This window comes from Nelumbo lutea, chromosome 5 (assembly GCF_056320005.1).
Source record: "Nelumbo lutea isolate HS-2025 chromosome 5, American lotus-T2T, whole genome shotgun sequence".
In the NCBI taxonomy this organism is placed as follows: Eukaryota; Viridiplantae; Streptophyta; class Magnoliopsida; order Proteales; family Nelumbonaceae; genus Nelumbo; species Nelumbo lutea.
This window is the reverse complement of record NC_142688.1, coordinates 72,461,703-72,484,329: the sequence shown is the minus strand read 5'-3', so window position 1 is coordinate 72,484,329 and position 22,627 is coordinate 72,461,703.

Sequence of the window (22,627 nt, the reverse complement as noted above, 5' to 3'; positions counted from 1 at the left end):
ATCGATCTATCAAGCGCCATGTTTTCTCTCAAATCACAAGAATATAATTAGCATCCCTCTTAAAAACTATTATCTTTAAATCATCCAACCTGTGCCATGTGTGTGAAGAAGAACAAATGAAGCAGTAAACAAAATTTTACGGATATACTACGTGAAGGCATGGTATATTGTATATCAAAATTGAGCATTTGTTGTACTCATTCTAAGTGTACCATGTCTTGAACTGATATACATTTGCACTTCACTAATGATACAAAGATCGTACGCTACATTAACAAATGCATGGAATCCCACTTCAAAAGTATAATTTAGTCACATTTGACAAAATTGCACAGCGTGCAGGGAAAAATCTATTCATAGGTATATTCTATTCCGAATAAAATGTATTATAAAAAATTATGCTATACTAAACATTTCTATCCTTTACTAATGTCATTGGAGCAATTGTCTATATGGGTCATACTTCTCTAGTATATCCGAACTCCAAAAAGATTGAAATTCTTTTATTGGATTAATAGTAAGTATTATTAACTTATATGTTCTTTGTTTTTCTATGTTTTTTAATTATGGCATTAACTTTTATTAATGGTAGGATGGTTCCAGTGCAATTTTATCTTCTCATGCTAAATCATCTAGGGTTTATTTCTTAATCATTTGCCCAAGTATGTTAGAAGAGATTAAAAAAGTGGTCACCATGAAAGGTAGAAAAGATTCATCCATTACAAGAATTCTAACCTTATTGTAATATAATATACCATGGTACCATGAATCATCATATACATCTTACCCAAAATGGTTCTTTGTGTCAAACTATTCATGTTTGAGCTTTGCCATATCTATAGTTTTGCCAATATGCATCTTATACAAATGAAATACCTGAGAGAGTTGCTTATTGGATGCTAAGTCTTATTGTAGTGAGTTATTTTGATGCAAAAAATAGGCATGTCTTAAATTCAAGACTTCATATTGATATTTTGGGTGGTCTAGAGCAATTTCGTTGTAAATAAAAGTTAGCAAGCTAGATTGGTCAATTTGGTTTAGCTTGGTAATTAAAAATAAAAAATGGTTTCAATGAATAACTTCTACTAAAGAATAAAGATTAGGGGTGCAACTTGGGCCCAACTTGAGCTTAGAACGACCTAGCCTACGATTTTTCACAGGTTAGGTCTGGATTTTTTATCCTCAAGTTGAATCTAAGCCCGAAAGTTCGAGCTTTCTAATTTTTCAAGTTGGGCTCGGGCCTACCTATTCTATATCTATTTATATGTATAAAGCAAGGTGGTCGACTTCACTTTGCCTCTCCTTTCTCCATTACCCCAACCCTGCATTCTCCTTGACTCTCTCACCTCTCCCTTTCCCACCACTCCCAAGCTGATCAATTATCATTCTCCCCGTCTTTCCACTCCAAATCACACATAAATATAGAAGAAATGTGTTTTTATGGAAACCTATATATCTCCATCGTGGATAGAAACGAAAATCATGTTATGGGTTCTTTTGAATGAGCATATATGGAAATAGAATTTTGGAGAACGTGGGTGTCTAGGATTATAAGAGCTTTAGATTTTTCATCTCCATTTTCCATTCCAACAATAGCAGCAAGCCAACAGCTTTCTCTTTTTTCATTCTATACTAGAGAATGACCCCGTACTAAGCACGTAGTAACTAAATGTGTGTATAATTTAATTTGAAGTTTATTATTTAGTTATCAAAAATTAAATTAAAAAAACTAATATGGGTCTTACATCTTTGTAATTGACAATTTATTCTAACCTATTTGGTTTGAAATCCACTATTAATTTATGTTGTTTTAATTTGATTTAAGATATTAAATGAGATCTTATTGGTAAACAATAACCCTCTTTATTTGGTATTTACTATTTATCTAATAAATCCATTTTGAGTTATTTATTTTTAAAAGTTAAATTAGGTTGCTTCCTAAAAGTTAAATCAAGTTTGTAATTAATAAAGTATTTTCTTTTTCAAAAAAAACATTTATAAACAAACGTGGATTTATGGTAACCTTTTAATGGCTCCCACCATTTGTATTTAATAGACTATGGATAAACATGTGTTAAGCTAATAAAAAAGTGCCTACATGAAACTATACACTTTTTGAATCATATTTCTTGAATTAATAGGATGCCACGTGTCTGAATGGTGGTGGTGGGCTATGGGCTTTAGCATTTCTCAGAAAATGCCACTTGTCTAACTTTCCAGAAAAATGAAAAGGCTACATGTCTGAATGGTGGTGGTTGTAGCCTAGTAATGGGTTATGGGTTTTAACAGGATTTTCTCAGAAATTGCCATGGGTGCATTCCGAAAAATGAGAAGGCTACTTATATGAATGGTGGTAGTGGGTTGTAGGCTTTAACAATAACTTCTCATAAAATGTCACGTGTCTAGATTTCCAAAAAATTGAGAAGGCCACGTGTCTGAATGGTGGGGGGATGTAGCCTGAAAACATATATATATATATATATATAATATTGAATCCTATCATTTTTGTTCACTGCATTTGCTTTCTCTGTGCTATTCTTGGTTCAAGAGGTAAGCATACGGTAGCATTTGCATTGTTCATTCCAATTTTCGTTCTTAGATTCTTAAACCATCGTCTTTATACTTGAACATACCAAAACAAGGGAAAGTGTTGCAATCTCATTTGGCTAATTGTATATGCTTTGGCAGTTGGGTATATTCTATAATATTACATATTCATCATATAAAAAAGTGTGATTAATGACAATTATTTTCATTAATAATAGAAATGGGATAAAAATTAGGATAAAAAATAAAAAGCATTAATGTCTAACACATGACCCGACTAACCATGTCAAATGGTTCAATAATTTAATTAGATAGGTCATCGTAGGCAAGTGGTTTGGTAACAGGATGTAAACAGGTCAGATCAGATTTGAATTAGGGTTAATTCAAATCTGATATGATCCAAAGATTTGACCGGATCTCATAAATATTGATTTGAATCCGAATCTAATCAAGATGTCAGATATTTGAATCTAATACGATCCTATTTAATTTTTTAATAAAAGTAATAAATTATTAAAAGAGAAAGAAAAATATAACAGATGAAATAAAAAACAAAAAATATAAGTATTTTTTCAACTATTTCCATCTTATAAAAAGTTTACAAAAATGCAATATAAATAACTTATTTATAAATAAATAATAAATAATATATATTATATATAAATAATATAGATACTATAATATAAATAATTGATGTGACCACAATATTAAATACCAATGTTCAAACAATATATTGGAATTGTATTTCCTCTTGTTAAATAAGTAATTTTTATTACCTCATAAATTAAATAATAAAAAATAAAAACATGGTTTTTTTTATAAACTTTATAAGAAATTTTGAGCATACGTTAATATTATATATTCTTCATATTAAACAAAAAATATGTTTGAAAAAATGAGAATCATTGTTAGTAAAGATAGAAATGAAAAAATAAAAAAATGAATTAATGTCTTAATCATAGTCCATTTTCCTGGTTAAATAGGTTAATGGTTAAACCAGTAAGGTCCTTTGGTTACTGATTATTATCATCATCATCATTTGATATAGCCACGTGCAAAAAAATGCAGAAATAAGAATTATTTTTATTGACAATGAAAATGTAAAACATGATATAAAATCAACTAAAATGGAAAAAAAAATGTTTTTCCATCTAAGTGGTGAGTTAGTGGTTCAACTATCCATGTCAAATGGATCAACACATGATGTAATTATTAAATAATAAAATCCATAAAATTCTAAAAATTTATAGGTAATGATCGAAATGGGATAAAAAATAAAGATTGCAGTAATGTCTAACACATGATCCACTAACCATGTCAAATGGTTCAATGATTTAATTAGTTAGGTCATTGTAAGCAAGTGGTTTGGTAGGGATGCAAATAGATCCGATTTGAATCAAGGTATATTTGAATTTGATTCGAAGCAAAGATTTGATTGAATCTCATAAATATTGATTCAAATCTAAATCCGATCAATATGTTGGATATCCGAATCTGATATGATCCAATTTAATTTAAAAAAATAATAAATTATTAAAAGGAAAAGAAAATATAATAGTTGAAATAAAGAAAAACAAAAAACATAAGTATTTTTCAACTATTTTCATCATATAAGAAGTTTACAATAATACAATATAAATAACATATCTATAAATAAATAATAAATAACATATATATTATCTATAAATGATATATATATATATATAATTGATTTGACCATAAATTAAAAACAAATATCAAACAATATATTGGAATTGCATTTCCTCTTTGTAAATAATTAGTTTTTATTATCTCATAAATTAAATAATAAAAAATAAGAATATAGAATTTTTTATAAATTTTATAGAAAATTTTGAACATGCATTATTATTATATATTTTTCATATTAAACAAAAAAGATGTTTGAAAAAAAAGAATTATTGTAAATAAAGATAGAAATCGCTAAAATACAAAGAAAAAAAATGAACTAATGTCTTAATCATAATCCATTTTCCTAGTTAAATAGGTTAATAGTTCAACTAGTAAGGTCATTTGGTTGCTTACTATTATCATCATCATCATTTGATATTTCCATGTGCAACACGCGTACACTTTTAGTAGTATTTACAAACATTCAAAATAAGTAATGATTATTGAATATATACTTTTTTACTTAAATCTACTAATACAATTGATGAAGGGTGATTTGGCCCGACCTAGTAAGGAAGGGACACATGGACGCGATCTGCCAATAAGACGACAACTCAGCGAGGAGAGCCTCTTTAGTAGATTGAGAGCTCGGGTGATCATTCAGCTCAGAACTGAGAGCCACTTAGTCTCCCATGTATCGAGGTGACACGTGTTTGATTCTAGGCACTTCCCAATGGAATCCGAACCCCCTGGGATCACACCGCAAAACCGAAGGTCTTATCCTTATCCCGCCTAGATCGAAAGGCAGTGATAGACTTCATTGACTAGTACGTTACCTCCCTTCCGGGGTGGACGAATCCTAACCACGCGGGGCCAAGGATCCTGGTGTTGTTTCATGAGTTCCACGGCATCCCAGCTATATAAGGACTTCAAACCCCAAGATCAAAGTACACGCGATTATTTGCTCACTAGCACACTTATCATTCGACTTTTAGCTCACAATACTAACTTAAGCATTAGAGCGACCTCGCCAGGTTAGCCACCCTGGGTTCTCTGAGCCTCACTATTTTGTAAACTGAACCAGCTCACCACACAGCCAAGTTCCAAACCATCCTCCAACTAGGAGCATCCAGATCGTGCTCCATCAACAATATTAATTATTACTTTCGGCAAACATAATATTAATTATTATTTTCAAAGTATTTAATGAAAATTACTAAAATTACTAAATAATTATTAATTATGTTAGTTAATAAATAAATATCATTTATTACCTCATAATATAATGATTAATAATTAATTTTAATCAACTAGTTATTTATTATAAATTATTTTTTCATATTTATTATAATTTAAAATAGGTAGTAATTATTAAAATATTTACAAACTTTTTAAAATAAGTATTGATTATTGCATATTTACTTTTTTATTTATTGATAGAAATAATAATATTAATTATTTAATGAAATATACTGAAACTAATAAATAAATATTAATTATGTTAGTTAATAAATAATTATAATTTATTACCTCATAATATAATAACTAATAGGGAAATTTCCTAAAACTCACCATGAGTTTTCAGCATTTCTCTTCAACTCACCACAACTATTTAAAATGTCTAAAACTCACCATGTCACTAACTTGACTTTAAACAGACTAATGGGTGTTAATATATATCCATTTTAACCTTCATGGAAAAATATAAAATATATACAAAATAAATTAATGGGTGTTAAAATATTACCATTTTAATAATTAGACATGAAATAAGGAAAAAAGTTCAAAAATTATTTTCAAATATAAAATACATAAAAACATAGAAATTAAAAAAATATAAAACATTATAGAAATTGCAAACAAAATAAAAAAATTATTTTCAAATTATAGAAACTATAAAATTGAAAAACAAAATCAGAAACTAAAAATTGTAGAAAAAAACACCAAAAATTATAGAAAAACACATAAATTGTAAATAAATAACAAAAACACAGGAAAATTTATAGATTGTAGAAAATAGAAAAATGTAAAAAAAAACAGAAATTATAAAAAACATTGGAAATTACAACAAAACACTAAAAATGCAAAAAAAAAACAAGAAATTTGAAAACTAAAAAAGACCATTTTTCCTCCAACTCACCATTCAAGGATAATTTGGTCATGAAAATTGTTATTTGTGCTAACGTGGACACCTCTGTTAAGAAGAATTAACGGTGCACTAATGGAAGGTGAGTTTTGGAAAATAAAAACTTATTGACATGGTGAGTTTTAGACATTTTGAAAATTTGTGGTGAGTTTAAGAGAAAAGTTGAAAACTCATGGTGAGTTTTAGACAATTTCCCTAACTAATAATTAATTTTTAACTGTTAACAACTAATTAATAATTTTTGAAAATTACAAACTTTTAAAATAAGTAATGATTATTGAATATTTACTTTTCGATTTATTGATAGTAGTATTAATAATATTAATTATTTTTTTCAAAAATTAAATAATAATAATAGAAATCATTATTTTCAAAAAATTTAACAAAAATTAATGAAAATACTAATTAATTATTAGTTATGTTAGTTAATAAATAATCATCATTTTCTACCTCATAATATAATAACTAACAATTAATGTTTAATAGTTATCAACTAATTATTTATTATTAATTATTTTTCCTTATTTATTATAACTTAAAATAGGTAATAATTATTAAAATATTTACAAACCTACAAAATAAGTAATGATTATTGAGTATTTACTTTATTTTATTTATTGGCACCAATAATAATACTAACTATTATTTTCGGTAATTAAATAATAATAATAAAAGTAATTATTATTTTCAAAATATATAATGATAATTACTGAAATACTAAATAATTATTAATTAAGTTAATAAATAATCATCATTTTTTACCTCATAGTATAATAACTAATTTTTATCAAGTAATTATTTATTATTAATCTTTTGATTATTTTTCAGAATTTGAAAAAAATAGTCATTAGTAAAATATTTAGAAATTTATGAAAAAATAATCATTTTATTACAATTTCAATAACTAATGATTGTTACTAATTATTGAAAAACTAAAAAAATAATGATTGTAAATATTAATATTTTTCAGGAAATAAGGTAATTACTGAAAAATGAAAAATAATTACTTTGTAATCTGAGTTTTCAAATTATTACTGAAAATTACTGAAGTTTGTGAAAGGTTATTGAAATTTACTTATTTTAAATATTGTTAGTAATTATAGAATCAGTAATTATTATTTTAAAATAATATTATAACACTGAATATTTACTGAAACTATTGAAAATATTTATTACAATTTTACTTAACTAATGATTGTCAATAATTATTGAAAAATGAAAAGTGATGATTGTGAATATTAATATTTTCCAAGAAATAAGGTAATTACATAAAAATTAAAAATAATTATTTTGAAACCTGAATTTTCAAAATAATTATTTAGATGTAAAATACTAAAGTTTCTTATAATTACTAAATTCATATTAATTTTAGCACTATTGTTTTTAAATCTGAAAATTACTTAAAATAATTACTAAACAATTACTAGACAATATCATAAAATAAGAACTAAAAATAAGTATGAAAATTATTGAATATTTAGTGATGAGGGGTAATTTGGTTATCTAAATCGTCTCGCGACACATGGCCTTCGAGTGACACTTTGGTATTGAGTAAGCAAACTAGCTTGGCAAGTTAGCTTGGTGCACCTTATCCAAGCTGAACTGGTAGGTTCTCTTGATCATGGCAATCTATCCCAGAAACCGACCGAGCTATAACAACCTGCGAGGAAAGCCCATTGACTTGGACCGGTACTACATTACCAACTCGAGATCTCTGGAGCGCTAATACCCCAACCATTAGACCGGCCTACCACATTGCACTCCTCAAAGTTAATTGGGCAGATCATAACCTCCACGTAAATCTCATAACTGACATATTAATGCACCCGACAAAGCAGAAACAACTCCACAAGAAGGTGAAACCTATTGCAAGAGGGCTTTGACCACTGATGCCTATATAAGGCACTCACTTCTACCTGTAAAGGTACGCACGAATATACACTCTCAAATGCTATCTGACTTAAAAATCAAAGTGCCTTCCTCGGGTAAGGACAACCCGGGCACTCTAATCCTCCTTCTTACAGAACATATCAGCTTGGACATCTCCAACTTAGCATAGCATAACTTGGCCAAAACAGGGAACCACTTGAATCAGCATCCGAGTTGTTTGACACAAGGGAGAAACTAGATCGCATCACATCAATTGGCACCGTCTGTGGGAATTTGATACAAAAAGTTAAGTACTATCTTTTCACTTTTTCAAAACTAAAGAACTAATGGCCTCTTCAAGCAACCTACCCACCAACAATAACCAACTGCCCACCATGACCATTAGGTAGATAGAGGTCCCTCTAAACCCAGTCAAAGTATCAGAGAATGTGGACCTACCTTTTCCTGCGGTTGAGCCCGCAGTGGCTCCCGTTAGAGTCGACATGCACCAGTTCAATGATCTGGTGCAGTGTGTACAAGGGATGAGCGAGCAGCTCCAATTTTGGGAAAGCAATTTGCCACCATGGTGGGGGGAAACAACAACAACAACAACACCAGGAACAGAACTGGTAGGTGCTGCCACCTCGGCAAGTACTGCAACAAAATGCCGAGCTGAATCAAACCGGCAACCAGAACCCAATCATACCTTGGGTTCCCAACCAGGCCCAGGTATCCAACCGGGTTCTTGAGCCAATACACAACCAGCCCCCAGTCGACAACGCGGTCCCTAAACTGAACCAAAACTAGTTACCGAGGGAAAGTTGAGTTACGGCTGCCATCGTAACTGAGGTCGCCAACTCATTTAAGGGGTCCAAGAGAAGGCGCAGTAGACATGCTCATTGCGCCCCAAAGAAAAGCCATCTCGCTCCAGTTGGGAGTGTGATGAAGAAGAAGGTAGATAGCAAAATAGTGAGCTAGGTAGGCACTTCATCCAAGCAGCCTCTCATAACTCAGGAGTCTCCATTGGCACTAGAGATCCTCCATGCCCCAAGGCCAGTTCGCCCACCTATTCATCAACCAAATTACAACAAGTAAGAGATATTCAAAGTTTGTGACCTGCTTACTCAATGTAATTCAGAAACCTAATGAAATGCTCTGAGAATATATAAAAAGGTTTAACATGGAATGCCTGCAAATTCCTGATCTAGACCTAGCCGTACAACTCACCGCAGCCAAAAATGGCATATGTCATCCTGACCTGCACTGGGAGATCGTGCTGAACCATCCGACCACTATGGAGAAGTTCCTCGTAGTGGCAGACAAGTTCATCAAGGCAGAAGAAGTCCTAGAGTTATGGTCCGAACTATTCAGGAAAAGGAAGCGGGTTGAAGAAGTGGCAAGTAGCAGCAAATCAAAGAAAAGGAGTAAGTCTCCAAAAAGAAGCAGATCTCCAAGAAGTAGGCGAAGCATCTCGCCTAGAAGAAAAAGTAAGTCACCTCAGCGGGGCTCAAACCAACAATCTAGAACCCCACCCTTGTACAATAAAACCTTCACTCCCCTGAATGCAAAAAGGGGAAAAATATTGATGCAAATAAAATCAACCAATTATGTAAAGTGGCCGCCCAGGAACCTAAAGAACGAAATCGAAGATTTGATCCGGAGAAGGTACCTTAAGTAGTTCATCAAGGGTGAAGGTTGACCTGTAGAGCAAGGCAGGGAGGCACCCCAGACAAGTAGGGAGCAAGAAGCAGCTCCCAAGAACTAGCAATAGGAGCGACTTGTCTAGGGGGTCATTAACATGATCACCAGAGGGTCAACAATGGCCGGATGTACCACCTTGGTTAAGAAAAAACTCAACTCGGGAACTTGAGCACGAAGATGATAACTCGCCAAGACGTCCACAAAAGGAAGAAATAATTTACTTCACTAAAGATGACATGTGTAGAATACAATATCCGCACGATGATGCTTTGGTAGTAAGATTACTACTCAATGATTTCAAGTAAAAAGAATATTGTTTGACTCTAGTAGCTCGACCGATATCATATTTTTGGAAGCCTTCGAGCGCATGGTGCTTAGAAGAGAAGACCTGCAACCAGCTGATATACCCCTAGTTAGCTTTAGTGGGGAAGTGGTCCAGCTCATTGGTCGGGTGAGGGTGCCAGTCGAGGCAGGTTCACCTCCTAACACAATTCAGTTCGATCACGATTTCCTAGTGGTTGCCACTCCCTTCCTGTATAACACCATACTGGGCCAACCTATCCTACACGCCCTCCGGGTAGTCGTCTCAACATATCACCTGGATGTAAAGTTCCCTCATCGAAGTCATGCGAGGTGACCAACTTAAATCTCGTAAGTGCTATGTAGCCACCCTGAAGGAAAAAAGCAAGATTGTCGTCGACATCAACCTGGAGCTACCTCTAGAAAACATAGATGAGCGAGCTCGACCAATTAAAGAAACCATCCTGGTGTCGGTCTCAAAAGTCGAGCTAGAAAAAATAGTTCAAATAGGAGCTCGCCTGATAGAACCGGTGAGCTCCAGATTGGTAAGTTTTTTACTTAATAATTTAGATATTTTCGCCTGATCGGCAGTAGAAATGTCTGGCATAGACCCTAAAATAATGACTCACAAGTTAAATGTTGACCCTATAGTCAAACCAATCCTGTAGAGGAAAAGGAACCTTGCCCTAGAGAGATGGAAACTAGTAGATGAAGAAGTAGGGAAGCTGCGCACCACGGACTTCATGAGAGAAGTCCAGTATCCGAGTTGGATTGCAAATTTAGTGTTAGTGAAAAAGGCAAACAGCAGGTGGCACATGTGCATCGACTATACCGACTTGAACCGAGCCTGCCCTAAAGACAACTTTCTTCTTCCTCGGATAGATTGCCTAGTAGATGCGACCTCAGGGTTTAAGTTGCTGACTTTAATGGATGCTTACTCCGACTACAACCAGATCTCGATAGACCTAGCAGACCAAGAAGAAAACACTTTTGTAACCGAGATGGGCTTATACTGTTGCAAAGTCAAGCCCTTTGGATTAAAAAATGCTGGAGCAACTTTCTAACAACTTGTAAATGGTGTTTTCTCAAATTTAATTGGAAATAAAGTTGAGTGTTATGTTGATGACATGGTTGTTAAGACTCAATTTTCAAGAGATTTAACATTGACCTAGACCTCGTTTTCAATGTTTTAAGAAAATATAACCTAAAGCTTAACCCAAACAAGTGTGTATTCGATGTAACCTCAGGTAGGTTCCTCGGGTACATTGTTAGCCGATGTGGTATTGAGGCCAACCCAGAAAAATCCAACCGATACTAGATATGCGACCTCCTAGCTCGGTTAAAGAAGTCCAAAAGTTGACTAGCCGAATAGCCGCCTTGAGCCAATTTATGTCTAAGTCGGCCAGGAAGTGTTTACCCTTCTTTAAGGCAATAAAGAAGAACCAAGACTTTCAATGGACCGAAGAGTGTCAGCTCACCTTCGACGAGTTGAAAGATACCTAAGCTCACCTCCCTTGTTGACCAGACCTGAGACCGGGGATGAGCTTATGCTCTACCTCTCCGCAATTGACGAGGTAGTCAGTTCGGTCTAGATAAAAGAAGTAGGGAAAGTTTAGTGACCTGTCTACTACGTGAACAAGGTTCTACATGCCACTAAGACAAGGTACCCAGACATAGAAAAGCTAGCCTTTGCATTAGTGTTGGCAGCCCAAAAGCTAAGACCATAATTCTAGGCCCAAACTATCGTAGTTTTGACTGACTGACCTTTGAGGAAAATCCTCCAAAATCCTGAGGTCTTAGGGAAACTAACAAAGTGGGCAATTGAGCTCAATGAATATGATATCCATTATGTGCTATGACTAGTAATAAAGGTATAGGTCCTAGCCAACTTCATCGCTGAGTGCACCTTCAGCTCACCAACCCTTGAAGTTGCCAAGCTGGTGACCGCATCAGAGGCTTTAACCAATGCAACACCTACCCCAGCTTAGGAGATCTCGACTTGGGATGAGGAGCCCTGGATACTCCATGTAGACGACTCGTTAAACCAAAGCGGAAGCGAAGTTGGGTTAATACTCTATGGACTTAAAGAGGTGAAACTAGAATACACTCCGGTTTTTATTCCGAGCTTCAAACAATGAGGCCGAGTATGAGGTACTTCTAGCGGGGTTGTTGTTAGCAAAGGAAGTCGAGGCCAAACATTTCATGGCTTACAACAACTTACAACTTGTGGTAAACTAAGTGGATGGACAGTACGAGGCTTAGGAACCCGCCATGTCGGCCTACTTGGCCAAGGTAAGGGAACTCTTGCCCAATTTCCACTCTTGGTATCTCCAACAAATTCCGAGACCAGAAAACACTGAGGCCGACGCCCTCTCCAAGTTAGCCAATGTGATCGACTCGACGAAGAGGACGGTCTATATAGAAGATTTACCTTGCCCCTCAATAGAGAAGGAGGTGGAAGAGGCCACCCAAATAACAATAGCAAAGCCGAGCTAGATAGATCCACTCATTGGCTACCTACATCAAAGTATATTAACAAAGGAATGAAATGCAGCACAACGAATAGAGCAACAAGCAGCTTGCTATGTGATTATGGGCGAGCAACTCTATAGGTCTTTGGCGTTGCCTTACCTACAATGTCTACACTGAGCTGAAGCAGATTGGATACTACATGAAATTCATGAAGGACTCTATGGATGACACTTGGAGGGCAGAGCCCTCGCCCAAAAAGCTTCACGACAAGCGTAGTACTGGCCCACAATGAAAGCAGAGGTGATCGAGCTGGTACAAAAAATAGATAGGTTCTAGCAACATGCCAATATCCTACATCAAGCAGCGGTAGACCTGAAATACTGGGCCCCTTGTCGCCAATAATCAAACAAAAGAAATTTTTAGTAATAGCAGTCAACTACTTCACGAAATGGGTAGAGGCCGAGCCATTGGTAACCATTACAACTTAGAACGTGTAGAACTTCTTCTGTAGAAATACCTTGTGCATATTTGGGTTGCCAAGAGTACTGATCTCGAACAACGACAAATGATTCAAGGACATAAAGTTTCAAAACTGGTGTGCAGAGATGGGCATAAGGCAAAACTTCACCGTGGTCGCCCATCCCCAGGCTAACGGTCAGGCCGAAGTAACTACAATGGCGACCCTCCGCAACCTTAAAGCTCAACTTTCCCGAGCTAAACATTTGTGGGTGGATGAACTACCCAATGTGTTATGGGCCTACCGAGCAACCATCAAAACGGTGATAGGTGAAACACCCTTTAACCTAACTTATGGAACCGAGGTTGTGATATCGAAAAAAATGGAAGTGCCGACATTGCGATCTGAGGCATTCAGTGAAGGAACTAACGAGGATGACCTATGGACCAACCTCGACTTGGTGGAAGAAGTTAGAGACCTGGCCTACATTCAGACCACAACATACCAACAGCAGGTGGTTCGGTACTATAACGCCCGAGTTAAGAAATGCCAATTCAGAGTTGGTGACTTGGTACTCAGAAAAGTTATGGTACCTAAGCCCGGTGTGGGAAAGCTAGGCCCAAACTGCGAAGGCCCTTATAGAGTCTCCAAGGTAATAGGTGGAAATGCATACGAGCTCAATACACTAGAGGGGAAGGTGGTACCCCGGGTGTGGAACATAGACAACCTGCAAAAGTACTACCTTTGAAAAGAAGTGTTCTGAGCTGCGTCCGTGAATTTGGGAAATTTCGCCAAGGTATCCAGGCTGACCTACCAATAGCTTGGCCAAAAGAACACTGAAGATAAATTTCGAGCAACAACTATGAAAATTTGCTAAGGCATTTGAGCCGACCTCTCAACAGCTCAATAGGAAGAAGGTTTTTGCGCTAAGGCATCCGACCGACCTAGCGACAATTCGACCAAGCTAAACAATAGAAATAGGAAAGAATCCCATCCAAAGGGGAAGCACCAGATGTAAAAGGAGAAGTTTCATTAAGCAAAGGAAAAGGCCTATGGCCATACATGTATGAAAAAAAAAACTAAGTGTTACTAAGTTCGAAGGAAAAGGGAACGCAGGCCCAAAGAAACAACTTATAGGAGCACACAGGCTCCCGGAATCATCAGAGAATCAAATTAACCAGACAAGTGCAGCTACTCCTCATTGCCACTTTGCAGCCAGTCGTTGACATCATTGCCCTCCTCATCCCCTACCTTGTCATCTTCATCCTCATCCTCTTCAGGAGTCAAAGGCTCCTCATCAACCTATATAACGAGCAATATGGCACATCGTTCATAGAAAGGGAACCAAAGTTGAAGGTAGGATGCGACATCTTTAAGTAGTAGCGACAAAGTATAAAATCCTTCTTCATCGAAGGAAGGGCGTCCTCCGCTTTCTTCCTCTCATACTCAAGGGACTTCAAGAAACGAGTAATGGTGGCCTCCTCAACTCGGCGGATGTCCTGGGTATACCATGACCTCCTTTCCTCCAGCTGGCGCTCTTGGGCAGCAATGGTCTCCTAGGCCTGGGCCAACTCACGTTGCATCTTCTCGCTCAGCCCGCGGAAACACTGGTGGTCCTCCTCTACACTGATATGGATGGCACGCATCTAGGTCTGCAGTGTGTTTATGCTTGCTTATAGCTCATCCCTCTCCTTCTGGCCTGCATGAACTTGGTCCAAAAAGATCTGCCCGATAGTATTTGCCTGCCAAAAGAAGAAAAGCGTGATCATAACAGAAATTGCAAAACCAAACATCATAAACTCTACAAAGAGACAAACCTAGACAATGCAGTGGGCGAAACGAGCCCCGGCTTCGACTGGGTCCAGGGCGTGGAAGAATTGCACATCCTTAGGAAGCAGCATGCCCATGGCCATCTGAAGAGCTACATGAGGATCAATCACATGATCAAGCACCAAGGCGTCAATGTTTGGAGTGAAGCGAGGAATGTCGGAGGTGTAAGGATCGGCCTCGCACCCCTCCTGGCTAACCTGAGGTTGGAAGGCAGCAGAACCTATTGAGTACTCATCGGTTCACTGCCTCCCTCAAGGTCGATGATAGGAGCAAGGAGTGGCAACGTCACCGAGCGCTGGTCAAGGTCCCCTCCATTGAGGAGTGGCGATCCGGCCTTTGCTTCTCCCTTGAAGCCTTCTTCTCCTTGGAATCCGCTAGCATTGATGCCACACTCGCCATATCTGAAAATGGAAAAAAGAGTTAGTCGAGCTAAAAATCAATAAAACATTGAATGCACATGCATATGACTCAATGGCCGACCTACCTACGAGACTCAAGCGGGCCTGTATAAGCATGGGCTTGGCCAAAACACTCTCTACCTTGACATTTTGGCAGACAAATTCTTGAACCATGACACATAGCTCCTCACTAAAACCCTCACTAAAGCTTCGGCAATCGCTATACCAAATGGCGCTCATGCCTCAACCACCGTCCCTATAGAAGAAGACAAACTTACTCTTCCAATCCTTGACCTTATTAGGAAATTTAGTCAACATCTTGTAACCACTCCGGAAAGGGAGATGGAAGCAGAAAGGAGCACCAGAGGCACTTTTTTGTTACACAAGGCAGAGAAGATGTATAGGTTCAAAGGAAAGTTATAGTGGTGGCACAAACTAATCAGCCCCACCAAGGTCCGAATTGCATTCGGGATGAGCTGGCCCAAAGAGACATGGTAATACCTCAACACTAAGAGAATGAAAGGGTCTAGAGGGAACCGAAGGTTGGTGACCAATGCCTCCTCATAAATGCAGACAACATCTCGATCAGGATCTCGAGGATACTGGTTAGCGCACAGCTCGATACAATCATACTCGCTGGGGATCTAGTAAGTGTGGTATAACTCCACAACATCAGACAAAAAGGCGAACGACTGAGATGCATTAGCAGCGAATCTACTGCTGGTGATGTGTGCGAGATATTTTGAATTCAAAATTTGTGCACCTATTTTCGAATTTGAAATTTGAGAAACTGCCACAGACTAGCCCGACCACAGACCAGGTCAAGAAAGTGAACCAGTTTGACCAATTACCTTATTGAGAGCTACTCCCTTCGCCGAGCTGACGCATGCTTGGGAGTGGGGGGAAATTGATGAGAGGTAATTCGGTCCTCCAAATCATCTTGTGACATGTGGCCTTCGAGTGACACTTCGTCACTGAGTAAGCAAACTAGCTCGGCAAGTTAGTCTAGAGCACCACATCCATGCCGACCACCACCTCGGTAAGGCCAAACTGGTAGGTTCCCTAGATAATGGCAGCCTATTCCAGAAACTGACCAAGCTATAGGAATCCACAACAACCTGCAAGGAAAGTGCGTTGACTTGGACTGGTAGAAAGTTGCCAACCCAAGATCTTCGGAGCGCTAATACCTCGACCATTAGACCGGCCTACCACACCGCATGCCTCAAAGATATTCGGGAAGATTGTAACCTCCGCGTAAATCCCGTAACCTGTTAGACAGTGTATGCCCTTAGCTCTAATCAGTATGATGTACATTATGAAATTTATTGTAAATGAATAAAGTACATATTTGATTCATGTTATTGTGGTATGTTTCTGTGTAATACCCTTAAACTGGACACATATGAGACTCATGTTAGTTTAGAATCTTCATAACTGTTGGATAGATCTAGGGAGATTTATCCTGCCAAGGCTGACACTGATGTACCGCCAAGTTGGATGGGGTGGCTTGTCTCAGCTGCCAAGGTGAGACCTGAGGTACATGCAGTGTGGGTTTTCTTGAAACCCTGAACTAGACCAAAATTCTAGTATTGCCCTGGACCTAGGAGATAGATGGGCAAAACTAGAATGTTACACCTGACCCCTAGGCTCGATTATGATACTGCACTAGGTGTCAGATTGGGCTGTCTTTGATGTGCCAATCAGTGAGATCCTTAGCGGGGGTCAAAACCTAGGTATGTTGGAACAGTCCGAGAATTCATCTGAGTGGGTCATCATAGTGGCAACATCAGCCCCTTTGTTGGACAAAGTGAATGATCGGGAAAATGCACTCTCTAATGGAAACCTAAATTGCCAGCAGTGAATTTCAAATGTGTTTGAAATTTGGTTTTGCAAAATATATTTATATAGAGATATACTTATATATATTATGGTTTCAAAATATTTGCAAAAGGTTTTAATTCCCAAGATCCATGTGAGTAGAGAGTGCAGCATAGTACCTTGCAGCCAAGGGAAAGGTCCTCTCTTGTCGGGCAGTGTTTGATCATTAATGGCTGAGAGGTTATGTTTAAGACCATTGAGGGTTATACCTGATGGGCTAATCTTGTATCTGCCCACAATCCTTAGGCCTTCATAAGATGGCTGGACCCAATGACCATTTAGTGTAAATGTTGGGTCCATTAAGAGCCCATGGTGATGGACTCAAAGGTTCATTGTATTCAGTAGTGAATTCGCCCAGGCCTTGTAACAGAGGCTAGGATGAACCCATGTGGCTGATGTGTAGATCAATGTTAGGGTCCCACACCATACAAAGAGAGCCAAGCTAGCTAGCATTAAAAGGAAGTGAGCCTGAAAGCTTAATGGGCCTAAAATCCCATTTCGAACTGGGTTAATTAGATTAATTAAATAAGGGCAGATCTGGGTTTGTATCAGCAGATAAGGATAAGAGGATAACTCTTATCCACTTAAAGAGTCTAGATCAAAATAAAGATTCAGATCAGGAAACTCCAAATTCGGTTATGAATAAGCTGATTTTCAATTGCAGATAAGATAAGGGATTATCCTTATCACTTAAAGAGTCCAGATCCAAATAAAGATTTGGATCAAGAAACTCCTAATCAGATTAGGAGGTTGTCTCTTTAAGGTTATAAATAGAGAGCAGGGTGGACTTGAAAAAGACACACAACACAGAGAGAAAGCAACTCAGTTAGACTGATCTTTCCTTCAGTTCTTTTTCTTCCTGCTCTTTCCGCCCTACCCTGTTCGATCTCCACTTCTTGGATTTGATCAAGATTTGATCTTGATATTGTTTCTTGCTAGAAGAAACAATTTTGAAGCTGTGATCTCTACCCCATTCGATTCTTGTTGAAGAATCACAATTTCCTGGTGAAGAACTACTTACTGATCCTGCCTCATCCTAAGCTGTGTCATCTTCAGTGGAGGGAGGATTTCGTACACTCTTTGGGTGTGAACACCTACGTTGGGAGGAGCTTTTTGTGTGGATTCCATATCAGGTATATTCCTCCCTAATCTTGGTTTTAGATTTTGTCAGATTTGGTTACAAGAATGAACCTTGAAAATGTAGTTTTCTAAATTGGGAATAGGATTCCCAGATGGGAGTAAAGAAATTTTTGAAATTTCACCCAACCTTCATGCAGGGTTTGGCCATCCATTTGATAGACCACCCATTCCTTTAGTGGTATCAGAGCCAGGTTCAAATCTTGAACCAAATTAGATTAGATCTGAATCTGTGTAAATGGGCAGAAGGCATTCTACACGATTTGCGCAATTAGCATTTTTTTTGGGAATTGGTTCCCAAATTATGGGTGGAAGATCTGGAAAATAAATCTTTATTATTCTGTCATATTTATATAATTAAGATTGGCGCACCCTGCGATTTCTTTTCTATTCAATTTGGTCAGTAAATAATTTCTTTAGACAAATTGTATAGGAATTCGATGTGATGTAATAAAAGAAAAAATTAGGTTTTTCTGTTTTATTTCCATCTGGAGATTGTTGGAGTGCGCAACAGAGGAGAAGAAGATTTCGCAGAAAGAAGTTCTGTGATCTATAATTTTGTAGATATTGATTCTGCAATCTGTGATTAATTGTTCTTTGCGGGTTTGTAGGATGTCCAAGAAAATCACAGTGTAGACCTCTGATTTTGTTTTCTTGATAATTTAATTATCTAGATTTAATTTATTTTTCAGATCATTATTCTTGAATTAAATCTTGAACTGGACACCAAAACTTGGGTTGATTTGTACCAGATTTGGTCCAAACTGGTTGGACCAAATTCTTGGTTCGATGGGGTTGGTTTTTCTAACCCAAATTCGATTTTGGCCAAAGGGTTGATGGCCCACTTCAAGTTTTTAATTCGGCCTACCTCTGTAAAGCCCAGTTTTAATATGTTAAAACTGCATCAGCCCTGATTCAGCTATATGGGCCAAACTGATCTTTGCAATTCCGCCCATATACCTAGATAATGTTATTTGATGATGTTATGGGTTTTGTTGGGCTGATACTGATTTAATCTAATTAATTAAGGGTTTTACAGATATTTTAATTGATTGGATCAATTCGTTTCATGCATGTGACGTATGGATGTGTAATGTGCTATGTACATGGGCCATAAGTACTTGGCCCATGATTAATTCGATAGTGGCTCTTTCGCACACCATGGCTGAATGCTCATCATTGCCATGGTGTCCATAGGATCATTGGATGATCTCCCCATTTGATGGGCCCCACATCAGTTTCCTCCCCAAGAGGAATTGTGCGAAGCCCTAGCCATTTAGGGCCCATTTAAATCTGCCTTTATGAAAGTCAGTGCGAGCCTCTTTGGTTTGACCTAAATAAAACTAGGGCATAATATTTTGTTCCCTCCACTGAAATAAAAGTGCATGTGATAGGGAGATTCATATGATGAACTCTCTAAAGGCCTTCCATCATTAGCATGAAGATGAGTCCTTTAATAATGAGGAGATGCACCATAAAATTGGGTTATCCATTTGCAGTTGGATCTGTTGGATTGTTTCATAAGATGATAGGTGCGTCATAAACCGATGTGGGAGGGGCCTATTCTAAATTAGAAGACTCTCTCACGGTACATTGGCATTCACGAATATGATAAGTGAGCACTTACGGGATAGAAAGGTTTAACCTAAAATGTCAATGAACCTTGTCTGATAGAGGCCAAAGGGAAAGCTCATGAGATGAGTGAATGTAATCTTTCAGAGAAGGTGGTGGGGTTATGCAACTGAAATAGTTGGCTCCAGGAACTATATGTGGTTTCCCACATTTCCAGAGAAATAGTTCGCAGTCTCTGTCACTAAGATAGGAGGGAAATTTCAGAGATGAATAAATAGAAATGGAATATAGATTAAAAGCCATATCTATGTAAATAACATGAATCAAGTCAGGTTGTGGACTAATATTTGCTTTGCCTTTATATTAGAAATGGAAAATGAACAATTCACCAAACTGTTGGACGATAATAAGCTTAAGGGCCCAAATTATGTTGACTGGTATCGTAACCTTATGCTGGTTCTAACGTCTGAGAAATTGGAAAAAGTTGCTAAAAACCCTACTCCAGATCATCCAAGTGATAGGGCTTTTGAGGCCCACAAGAGGGAATATCAAGAATGGGAAGAGAAAAACTCTCTTGCTCGGTGCTACATCATAGCCTCCTTAGACAATCAAATACAACGACTGTTCTACCAGATCAATCAAAGTGTCAAAGGATATCTTGGATAGTCTAAGGACAATGTATGAAGAGTAGAATCGTTCTACTTGTCAAAAGGTCTTAATGCAGATTATGACCATACAAATGTCCAAGAACCATCTAGTTCATAACTATGTCTTAAGATGATGAGATACATCAATGAACTAGAGGCTCTTGGATCTGGGCTAGATCATGTCACCAAAGTTGATGCCATTCTGAACTCTTTGCCTCCTTCCTTCAATCAGTTCATAATGAATTATAATATGAATAAGCTAAATGTTAGCCTTCAAAAACTCAACAATATGTTGCAGAGGGCCGAAGAATTGATAAAGAATGATGAGCCCATAGCCATGCTTGTTGAAGGTGGCAAATTGAGCAAGAAGAAGAAGGCAAAGAAGAAACCACAGAAGAAAACTAGCAAGAAGAAGGACAAGGCATCAGATGCCTGTCACTTCTATAATCAGACCAACTACTGGAAGAGGAACTGTCCTCGGTACCTGGAGACCAAGAAACAAGGTAATTTTGAATCCTTTGTCATAGAGACCGATATGTTGGTCACTTCTGCTTCCTAGTGTATTGACTCCAGCGCTTCTACTCATGCATGTAATACATTGCAAGAGTTCAGGAAAAGCAGAAGACTGAGTGATGGAGAAGTGACTCTTTACTTGGGGACTTCTGCAAGTGTTGCAGCAACCCAATTTGAGAAGAAATTTGATTTTTGATCCAAAATTGTATGCGGATGGTTATTCTGTGCTTTTTAGTAATGTGATTACTATCAAAAGGAATAACAAATTCCTTACATATGGAGAACTTGATAATGGTCTTTATGTTCTCCATCCTTCTCTGGAAACAAATATAACTGAAACTACATCGGATAATAACCCCAAGAAAAGAACCCGTGATACAGTTAATCCCACATGCCTGTGGCATTACTGACTTGGCCACATTAATATAGATAGTATCACAAGGTTGGTAAAGGATGGTCCTTTAGATTTTTTAACTGTAGAAGATCTTCCAACCCGTGAACCTTGCCTTTAGGGTAAGGTGATGAAATGACCATTTAACGGTAATCCTGAAAGATCAGCAGGCACGCTTGACCTTATACGTACTGATGTATGTGATCTCATGAATGTTAGGACATGTAACCAACACGTTTATTTCATAACATTTACCAATGATCATTCTCGGTATGGTTAAGTGTACCTAATGAGACACAAGTTTGAATCCTTTGAAAAGTTCAAAGAGTTTAGGCAAGAGGTCAAAAAACAGTTGGGGAGACACATTAAGGCCCTTCGATCATATCGAGGAGGCAAATATCTCTGACGAATTCAATGACTACTTAAAGGAAAATGGGATAGTATCACAACTATCTCCTCTTGCCATAGCACAGTTAAATAGTGTGTTAGAGAGAATGAACTAGACTTTATTGGATATGGTCTGATCTTTTCTCGTACACTCAAAATTATCCACATTCTTTTGGGGTTACACATTGGAAACCGTGATATATGTGTTGAATCAGGTTCCAACCAAATCCGCTCTGAAGACTCCCTATAAGCTTTGGACCGGTAAGAAACCAAGTGTAAGACACTTAAAGATTTGGATTGTCTAGCACATGTAAAAAGAACAAGTGCTGACAAATTGGAATCTAAGACCAACCGTTTCCTGTTTGTAGGTTACCGAAAAGACTCTGTAGGGTATTTATTCTATGACCCAGGAGAGTAGAAAGTGTTTTGTAGTCGAAATGCCCATTTCTTGGAGGAAGATTACATCCTGAACAATTATCGTTAGGAAGTTGTTCTAGTCTAGGAGAGCTAAGGGGTAGTGGAAAATGTCCCACAAGCTCCAGTTAATAACCAACCTAGGAGATCTACATGGGCATCCAAGCCTCCAATTCGTTACGGCTATGACCAAGAAAGTTGCTTGGTGGAAGCCACAACCAGTGATGAGGTTTCAATGACTTATGCGAAAGCTATGTTGGACATAGATTCCTTGAAGTGGGTAGATGCCATGAGAGTTGAGATGGACTCAATGGAGGCCAATGGAGTCTGGACTCTAAA